The sequence below is a fragment of the Pinus tabuliformis genome, chromosome X (assembly GCF_031772625.1).
Source record: "Pinus tabuliformis cultivar Carrire ecotype Pingquan chromosome X, CPIR1, whole genome shotgun sequence".
Taxonomy (NCBI): Eukaryota; Viridiplantae; Streptophyta; class Pinopsida; order Pinales; family Pinaceae; genus Pinus; species Pinus tabuliformis.
In genome coordinates this window covers 1,419,335,738-1,419,346,408 of record NC_142308.1, presented here as the reverse complement: position 1 = coordinate 1,419,346,408, position 10,671 = coordinate 1,419,335,738, and positions in this window count along the sequence as shown.

Below are 10,671 nucleotides of genomic sequence, written 5' to 3'. Positions count from 1 at the left end.
ATTCAGGTTAGCAAGAAAAATGGAAAGCAAAATTATGGCAACCAGGAAGCATACCACTCACAACTATAAAGACGGAAGTGTTGTTGCCCCTAGTCTTCCACAACCTATAAGGTTGACACCACAACAATTGGAAGAAAAAAGAGCAAAAGGGCTTTGTTACATTTGTGATAGCAAATACACTAAAGGTCATAAGTGTGCTGAGAAGAAATTATTCTACATAGATTGTGAAGAGGAAGAAGAAAAGGAGCAAGAAAGGTCAAAAGAAGAAGATATACTCCAGGAACAAAGCCTAGATGAAGAACAAATAAATCCGACCATATCTTGTAATGCATTGGCGGGAATTACCACTCCTCAAACCATCAAGATAGAAGGACAAATCAAGAAGAAAAAGGTAATAGTGTTGATTGATTCAGGAAGCACCCACAATTTTATTCATTGTAGGGTAGCAAAAGAATTGAATTGCTTCCTATATCCAGCACCAGAGTGTCAAGTGATGATTGCAAATGGAGGAACAATAAATTGCTCTGGAAAGTGCCATAATATCAAGCTATCCATGGGAGAATATGTATTGACTAGCCCAATGCTTTCCATTCCAATGGGAGGTGCTGATGTTGTACTAGGAGTCCAATGGCTACAATCCTTGGGTACAATAGCTTTTAATTTTCAAGAACTTTTCATCAAATTTTCTACGGAAGGAAAGGAAGTTGAATTAAGGGGTATTGCAGGGAAACCAGGAAAGATAATCAGCTCTAATGGTATGACAAAGCTTCTAAAAAAGGAGCAAAGAGGTGTAATTGCACAATTATGTTCGCTAGATGTTTCCACATTGGAATCATCTATTTCTCCAGATCTCCAAAAAGTCCTGGACAATCATTCCAAGGTATTTGAGACTCCCAAAGGTCTCCCACCTATGCGTGATCATGATCATGCTATTCATCTGATTCCAGGAAGTGTTCCTCCAAACATCAGGCCGTACAGATATCCCTATGTCCAAAAAAGTGAAATTGAACGTATGGTTGCAGAAATGCTAGAGGCTGGTATAATTCAACCGAGTCAAAGTTCTTTCTCTGCTCCAGTAGTATTGGTGCACAAGAAGGATGGATCATGGCGCATGTGTCCGGATTATAGGGAGCTCAACAAGCTCACTATTAAAGATAAGTTCCCCATTCCTGTCATTGATGAATTACTGGATGAATTGCATGGATCAATTTACTTCACCAAGTTGGATCTTCGTTCGGGATATCATCAAATCAGAATGAAGATTGAAGACATTCCGAAAACGACATTTAGAACTCATGAGGGTCATTATGAATTTTTGGTCATGCCTTTTGGCCTTACCAATGCACCTTCAACATTTCAAGGTTTGATGAATTCAATTTTCAAACCATTCCTTAGAAAATTTGTGTTAGTATTTTTTGATGATATACTAATCTACAGCAAGTCTTGGAAGGATCATGTTGAACATGTTGACAGGGTGCTACAACTATTGGAGGAGAAACAATTATATGCAAAAAGATCCAAATGTTTCTTTGGAGTCCAGGAGGTGGAATATTTGGGTCATATTGTATCTCATGAAGGAGTTAAGGTAGACCCTAGCAAAATTAAAGCCATTAAGGAATGGAAAATCCCCACATCCATAAAGCATCTGCGAGGATTTCTTGGGTTGACAGGGTATTATCGCAAGTTTGTTAAGAATTATGGGAGAATAGCAGCACCTCTAACAACATTATTGAAGAAAGATGCATTTTCATGGACTCCGGAAGCAACAAAGGCCTTTGAACATCTTAAAGAGGCAATGTGCCAAGCACCGGTCTTAGCTACACCGGACTTCACAAAAACCTTTATTGTGGAATGTGATGCTTCAGGAAATGGAATTGGTGCTGTTCTAATGCAAGATGAAAGACCCATTGCTTTTGAAAGTCGTCCAATCAAGGGAAAGTTTTTAAGCAAAGCTATTTATGAGAAGGAAATGTTGGCAATACTCCATGCACTTAAGAAATGGCGACCCTACCTAATGGGAAGACACTTCAAGGTAAAAACGGATCATGATAGCCTTAAATACTTTTTAGAACAAAGATTATCCTCTGAAGAGCAACAAAAGTGGGTCACAAAGATGTTGGGTTATGACTTTGAAATCATCTACAAAAAAGGGAAGCAAAATGTGGTGGCAGATGCACTCTCAAGAAAGGATGAGGATGTGGAAGCATTGTTGTGCGCCATTTCTATTATCCAACCAGATTGGATAAACGAAGCAAGGGAGGAATGGAAGAATGACGAAGAAGTGTGGGCACTTATTCGAAAGCTACAACAAGATTCCAGTACGTTTGATACATTTAGCTGGCAAAATGATTCGTTATGGTACAAAGATCGCTTATACCTCTGTAAGAATTCCCAGCTAAAACAAAAGATTCTTATGGAATTGCACACTTCTCCCTTAGGAGGGCACTCAGGATTTTTAAAAACTTACCACAGGGTTAAGAAGGAATTTTTTTGGGATGGCCTTAAATCAGATATTCAAAAGTTTGTGGCAGAATGTTTGGTTTGCCAACAAAATAAAGTTGAAACAATTAAGACACCGGGTCTATTACAACCTTTATCCATTCCAAGCCAACGTTGGGAGGAGGTTTCAATGGATTTTATCACAGGTTTACCCAAGTCTGAGGGAAAGAGTGTCATCATGGTGGTAGTTGACAGACTTACCAAGTATGCACACTTTTGTGCATTATCACATCCATTTAAAGCCAGTACAGTTTCTACTGCATTTATGGAAACAATTCAAAAGCTACATGGAAACCCAAAGATTATTGTAAGTGACAGAGATCCCATTTTCACTGGAAATTTTTGGACAGAATTATTTTCTTGTCTTGGTACTCAGTTAGCTCATAGCTCATCTTATCATCCTCAATCTGATGGGCAAACTGAGATAGTAAACAAATGTTTGGAAGGATATCTTCGTTGCTTTGTATCTGATAAACAGACACAATGGGTCAAATGGTTGCCTCTGGCTGAATGGTGGTATAACACTTCCTTCCATACAGCAACAAAAATGACCCCATTTATGGCACTTTATGGGTATCAACCACCATCCATCACATCATATTTAAGAGAAAATTCTAAGGTTCAGGCAGTGGAACATCACATCGAACATCAACAACAAGTCCTCCAACTCTTAAAGGATAACCTCGTGTTGGCACAAAATAGAATGAAACAACAGGCAGATCAACATCGCAGTGAAAGAAGTTTTGATGTAGGTGATTGGGTATTCCTACGGCTACAACCATATAAGCAAATGTCCCTAAAGCAAGCTAAGAAGGATAATAAATTATCACCAAAGTATTATGGCTCGTACAAGGTGTTGCAAAAGATTGGTACTATGGCATACAAATTGGAGCTTCCTGCAGCTTCTCGATTGCACCCAGTTTTCCATGTTTCATGTTTAAAGAAGGTTATAGGCGACAAGCTCCCAGTTCAAACAATATTGCCAGAACTTGACGAGGAAGGAAAAATTATATTGGAACCGGAAGCAGTCACAGAAACAAGAACTCGACAGCTACGAAATCGATCAATTTCAGAGTATCTTATCAAGTGGAAGAACTTATCCGCTGAAGATTCCACATGGGAGGATGAGAATTTTATGCAGAAGTATCCAGAACTACTCAAGCGTTGAGGACAACACTTTTTTGAAGGAGAGGGGCATGTTGGGTCCCTATAATACTAGTGATTACCCCATTACTATTGTAGTTATACCCCTTATTTATATTGTTGTGCCCCTATTACCCCCATATTGTTATTTCTGTGCCCCATAGAATCCCTCTATTGTTATTTTTGTGGCTTTATATTATTATTGTTAGGTCGCTGGATTATATTGTGACTCCTTAGACTCCTATATATAGAAAGGAGGTTTTGTCATTTGTATCATCAAAGAATTGTTCATTTATGTAATGTAAAGGAGGTTGCCCCCTCGAAGAGGCTGAATTCTAAGGCGTTGATCTATCTTTTCTATCTTTTCTTGAGCTGGTTTCATAACAGGTATATCTAGGTGACACGTGTCACCACTAATGAAGAAACACGTGGCACTGATGACATCATCAATCCTGCAAATCGACGATCGATGATCTCACAAGTCAAAGTCCTAGTCCGGATGCAATATTTTATAAAATAGATTTAAAGGGTTGTTGGGTCCATCCCTTTTCAAAAGCCACATATTAATTAAACACCCCCCATCTCTGGATGACCCAGATTGACTCTGCCTAGATCGACAGCTCCCAGGCCTTTTCGGCCCCCCCCGCCATGTTTCCCTTTATCAAAGAGGGGGGGGGGGTTCAAAAAAGCAGTTTCCCCGCCGGGCCCCGTCGCTACATGTCCCTCTCATATTATTTCACACAGCCCCCTCACTTACCACTTACCGCTCATGCCCCCCTCCGAAAACCACTCATCCTCACACTCCTCCATATTACACCATAATTGCATCACCAGGCATATCAGGGTTCCAATAATGTTTTACAAGGATTCTGGGAGTGCGGATGAATTGGCAGTCACGTTTAGAGTCTGTTATTGCCATGATGGATAACCATTCCGGCTTCATGAAAGAGAAGGAACAATATTGTTAAAGGCTGAAAGTGACAAAGAATTGGCCGAGAGAGGATTAGCCATGATTTAGCAGAAACATGCTTGGACTAGAGGCCAGCAAAGAAGAGTGGTTATTATGTTTTATTTTCAAGAAAGGTATCTTACTATTGTAACAATTAGAGGCTTCACACTGAGACAACTAGTCATACAAACAACTGTAAACTCCAGCCAAAAGATATTTTTGTAACTGATTTCCTTGCTCCCCCTTTCCTTATAAAAGGGAGGAAGAAACACTTAGAAAAGGTTCTAAATTATGTGGAAAAATTGATGTAATTTCTGAAGTTGTGTTAATTCTAGATTTTCATCTTTCAGATTATAAATGAAATAGTGGCGATTCCAACCTTCGAGTATTACAATATGTTATTTCTCTGTTAAAATTCCATTATGTTCACATTTCCTCTCTGATTTCATGCAATTGTAGCTGCCAGAAATATCTCATATGTTCTTATGGATTCATTTGTGTTGACTAGTTAATGCATATGCCTGTATGTAACTCTGAGATTATATATTTAAATTTGCGCTCCATGAATTATAACATCCAAACCTCTTACATCCACATGTCTATATTTAACTCAGGTATGTATAGAACTCTTGAGGTTTCAAGCTCTATGTGATGAGTTAGTCTTTTCCCTCTCTTCTTTCATTACTCTGCAAAAGATGATTAAACTGTAAGTCCTCAAATTCTTCGGCCTCCACTAGTTTTTATCTATATTCCTATGAGTTGTATATGTGAAAGGATACCATAAACACATGGCTTATATCCTTGGATGAAGGAACCAATCCATGCTTTTATTTGTATATTTGTAATTACTATGTGTATAAGATGTATATGATGTCTCCGATTTCCTGAAGATCATATAAGACACATAAAGATAGATGTTACTAGGGATTGGCCTTGTAAGCAATCCAAGGCTATCTCTGGAAGTGACAACATACCATATGGACTCCTCTAGCATATTATTCATCGTGATCACGTGGCTACCCCATTTTTCGTGAATAATTAGGGCTTACATGACATCCTCTTGAATTATGATGATCAAAACAGGAGGGCCAATTTCCAAGTGGCATAATTTTTCATACGGACTCTGATTGAGGAAATTATTGTGTCATTGGAAAGGTCTCTATGTGCACAATAGGGAAAAAAGGCGCGGTGCTAAAGTGGTGTTGATTTTTTCCTAGTTAAGGGAAAAAACTAACCTCCTAGGGCCTAATAGTAGGTCCCTTTATATTTTTATAAAGGTGGTACTCCTCTTTATGAACACACTTAAGTAATTGAAATAAAATCAAAACATTCAAAACATCTACCTATGAGCATGCTAGGTGTTTTCCTTAAACGTGCATGGAAAGAAAATAGAAAAAAAGTATAAAGATTTAAAATTTAAACATGATATCCATCCATTCCATCATCATAAGAACATATCATTGAAGCATATCAAAGAGCATACATGAGATAACATATTTCAGACATCAACGAACTAAAAAATAATTTCATTCATGTAAAATCATAAAGAGCACAGGAAAACATTCACGAGACTCATACAACTTTTAACAAGTTTCTGAATCACAAATGAACTACCTTCCTGAAAGGGAGCTCTCTGTGAGAGTAAAAAAATATTACAAATTCAAGCTTTTAAATTGTTTGGTTCCTAAAGCACTCATCAAAATCTTGATTCTTAATCAAAAAGGTCAATTCATCCATCCCAAGGGGGACTAGGATTGGGATCCCGTGAATCATAATATAAATAGATACATGGAATAAAAGGAGGAAGTGAACTCAAGCATCGACTTAAGTGATGTATAACACAATCAATAAAGTTGAATGATCAAAGACCGGGAAGAAGAAAAGGAAATGCTTTAATAATTAAGAATACTCACAAAACGTGAAAGGATGGACTTTGTCGTTATTGAAGCTCCCACTACCTTTTATTGTTGTTGTTGAATTCGTTACGATAACTAGTTGATAGTTAATTCAGATTGATGACTTCTTGGAGGGACTTCTTTAGCCATTCTTGAATATAATATTTCATGGAGGGGTTGTAATGTCCATTTTAACACGTTGATTGAATACCTCCTCCTTAATTTCCCGAGCCTCCTTCTGTAATTTCATAATTAAGACAACTTGATCTTCATTAACATTAACAAAACTAACCAACTATTTCTTAATCTCCTCCTCAATGAAATCAATTATATTATCAAATTATGCTCCCATTGACTCTTTTAAATTCTTCATCTTAGCATTAACATATCCTTGGAAACTAACATAGAGTCTCTTGTCATGCAAGGCCAATGCAGATCATCAAAAAATTTAGTTGCCTTGAAAAATACATTACTCCTATTATTAATATTGCCACATTTAGAATTAATCTCCTCTAGTATGTTAATTTTCATAGACCATCCAAATTAGATTTGCTTCATTCGTTTAGTTCCTAGGAGATGTTGTTGTGATCTTCATAGTTTATTGAATGAACCAACCTTCTGAATAAAAATGTATAAGTCATCATCTACGAAATGTTTCTCATGCTCAATGTCCTTTTTAACGCAGTCAATAAAGGAGGCAATTCTTTGGGCTATACATCTCAAGTGGGAAGCTACTTCCCATGCATATTCACTAATTTTCACTCTTTTAATTATATTATTGACATGATTTTATTTCATTTAGTAGGTGGGGTGTTTGTTGAAATGTGCAACAAGAAACGCTAAAAATAGAAGATGCTAAAAATAGCACCGCTATAAATAGTCGGGCTATAAATAACAGTTCAGCCATTAGAGATCTTAGCTACAATAGGTGAAAAGTGAAAGTGCTGAAAATAGCTTTTCTAAAAATGGAATTTCGGGATCCCTTCTTATTTTAGTCAGTCCCTGGACTAAACATATGAAGTAAAATTCGAATTTGATATTAACAACAGTTTGTAAATTGATTAATTAATTCATCTTGAGTTAATTAGTTAAGGAATTATGAACTTGAAGTCTATGTGAGGACATGCAATAGTTTCTCCTTTGATTGAGGGATTTATCCATCAGTTAAAGAGATAAGAATGAGTTGTAATTAGTTGGCTCAGTTAACTGAGTCAAGTCCAATTAGATTAATTTAACAGTTTGTTAAATTAATGAGAGTTCAGTTAGTTAATGCTTGCATGCATGTAACTATTGTATTTCAGATAACTGAATATTCACTCATGGATAACTCATGCATGTCAGTTCAGTCAAAGACCCAGTTGAGATCAGATGGAGGGACAATGTACTATCAGTTGCTAGGATATTCCTTGCATGCAAAAGGAATATTATTCCTTAAGGATTGCGTAGTTGGACCTGAGGTTACAGTAAGTGTGACGAGGACAATTCACACATGTGATATCATTTGACCCCAATCAAAACTGCACAAGGAAATAGGAGTCTTGGAGGGCTTGAGGAAGATATATTCTGTGTCTATTGAGTCTGTGAGCAGTATTGTTTGATTACAGAGAGAGCAGGATAGCTTGAGAGCTGATTCTTTTTGTAACTTGAACAAGATTTCCACTTGTATGATAATACAGAGTTGGGGTTTTAGGTTGGTGCTTTCCCCAGTGTTATATCTTCTGTGTTGTGGTTGATTACTTCTCATTCTCAGTTATATCTGTTCATGCTTGATGTTACTCATGTTCGATTAAGCTTCCGCTCAATTGTTTGTAGAAGTAGATAAAGTGTTTTTCTTTAGTAAATTGCATTACCAAGTGATCTATAGTGGGAAAATCTATAGTGTTTTCTTAACTCTACAGGGTGTGCCAGGTGTGGATACAACCAATGTTGGTGCCTGTATAATGAGAGGATTCACGAAAAAAGGAACATGGTTTACAACTTCTTCTAGCTCTTTTAATTTCTTTTTAAGCCCGAGGTTATCTGCTTCTTGTTTAGTGACAGAGTAGGCCAGTACTTATCCAATAATTTTCCAAAATTTCATGATCATGGTGGCTCCAACTTTAGAAATGTCAATGTCCATTTGCATTTGACCCGTCACTCTTTTATTTTGAACTTTCACCCTTTCAATTTCATGATCCTGATTTTGTAAGGTGGCAGGGCAATCATTGAAAGTGGTGGTATGCTTAGTCATCTCTTCCATTATCCTTGTATTTTTATCTAAATGAGAAGCAACCTAATCAGGTGGTGTGGTTCTATCAACTTATATGTCCATAATCTCTTCCATGCTTGTCGTATCCTTTGATCCTTTAACCTTGGTTAATTAACTATTTTTCGACCTTTCTGGGGTGAACCTAGGAGGGGTCTCTTCGCCATCTCTTCCACCTGAGATCATATCATCACTTTTTCTTCCGCTCAAGGTAAAATTCCTCTTCCTTTGAGTATAGGATGAACTTGGGCGAGTTTGGGGCATAGAGGTTGGAGGTTGCTCTATAGGATTTTTGCCTCTCTGCTTATATCTTCCTCCCACACTTGTACTAGTTTATTCATGATCTTCTTTAGAAACTCTTGGTAACTCTTCATCTCTTGATGGGAGGTGTGACTCTCTTCACTTTCCTCTATAAATCTTGTCATAGATTGTCATATCTAATTGTAGTCAGGTTTATGGAAAATATACCTTCAAGATCAAAGCCTTGAACAACTTCAACTTCACATAAACTAAGATAATTTAAAGACTAGGAAAGCTTTGTAATCTAGGTACCATTATTTACAATCACTTCTCTAATAATAAATGACAAAGAAATGAATTGTCTTTTCTTCTTGAGTTCAAAAAAAATTAACCATGGGCAGTATTGTCTACAAACTTCAACAATAAGATGCTTATCTATAAAAATTTGGGTAACATTAGTGGCTTCTCTTTAACTCCATATATTAGAATCATAATATTAGTCTCTCTTTCCTCATGGACACCTTTTCCCTACGGGAAAGCCTAGGCTTGCCGTAATATCTGGTGGGCTCTCATCCAATCATGATGTAATTGAATTCTTTCTCAAAGAAATTTTGAACTTGGAAAAAATAAAAAGGAATTTTATGCTTACATTGGATTGGATACTAGAACTGAGTGGGTTCCTCATCCAGGTTGAAATTACCTTTGTGGGGTAGGCCATGAAAAACATGGCTAGACACAAGGACGATTATTAGATAGGTCATCATAAATAATCTGCGGCTTTTGGAAAAATTAAACAGTTGGAATGCTAACTCATTTGATATGAGGTTAGCCTAGTGGAAAAGAGAATCTCTTTTATGTGAGTGATATAAAACATAAACTATGGATTTCAAGACATTGGTTGTAGTTTATAGCCCGATCACTTGGGAGAAAATCCAAGAAAATTATTTATAAACAAAGAAATATCTAGAAAGAAAATATTAGAAGGAACTTGAGAAGTTGGTGAAATAAATTCATGAATGATATTCATCCTGCTTGCCTGGGTATCCAAGAAATTTTCTACCTCCAACAACTTTAGTAACATGTTTGGATCTGGAGCTTAAATATTCTTATAAATTCCTTGGGAGTGAGAGGAATTTTTTTCTTCTTCACTCCTAGCATTATTGTTCTCCTATTTGGGTCAAAATTATTTACATAAAGGTAAACAATTTCTTTGAAATCAAAACCTTTAGAACACATGCAACATTCGCCAATCCACTTGTCCAAATATTGTTGTTTTTATTTTGCTCAATTGAGAAGTTCACATACCACTAGTACGCAGTCGACCAGTGGAAATTATTATTGATATGGCCAATTGAGTTATATGTATCACCACAAATAGACTATTTCCTTCCTTTGCCTTTTATCTCATGTTTGTACTTAGAAATGTGTAATTAATCATGGACGTTCTCAATGCCACTTAGTTGTAAGCTCCTCATTTTCCTATACAATAACAAACTATTACTTCCTCATGTGTGAATTCCATTAGGTGGGACATGCTTAATAATTAAAATCTTAATATACTAAGGCCATCATTCATGGGAGATAGTGGAGATAAATATCAAAATTATAAAACCATCTCATCCATTTACTTCAGAGCTCGTTTCTCTTTTAATATCCTCAATATTAGTAGCAAAAGTGATAGGGAGAATAAATGAAGTGAT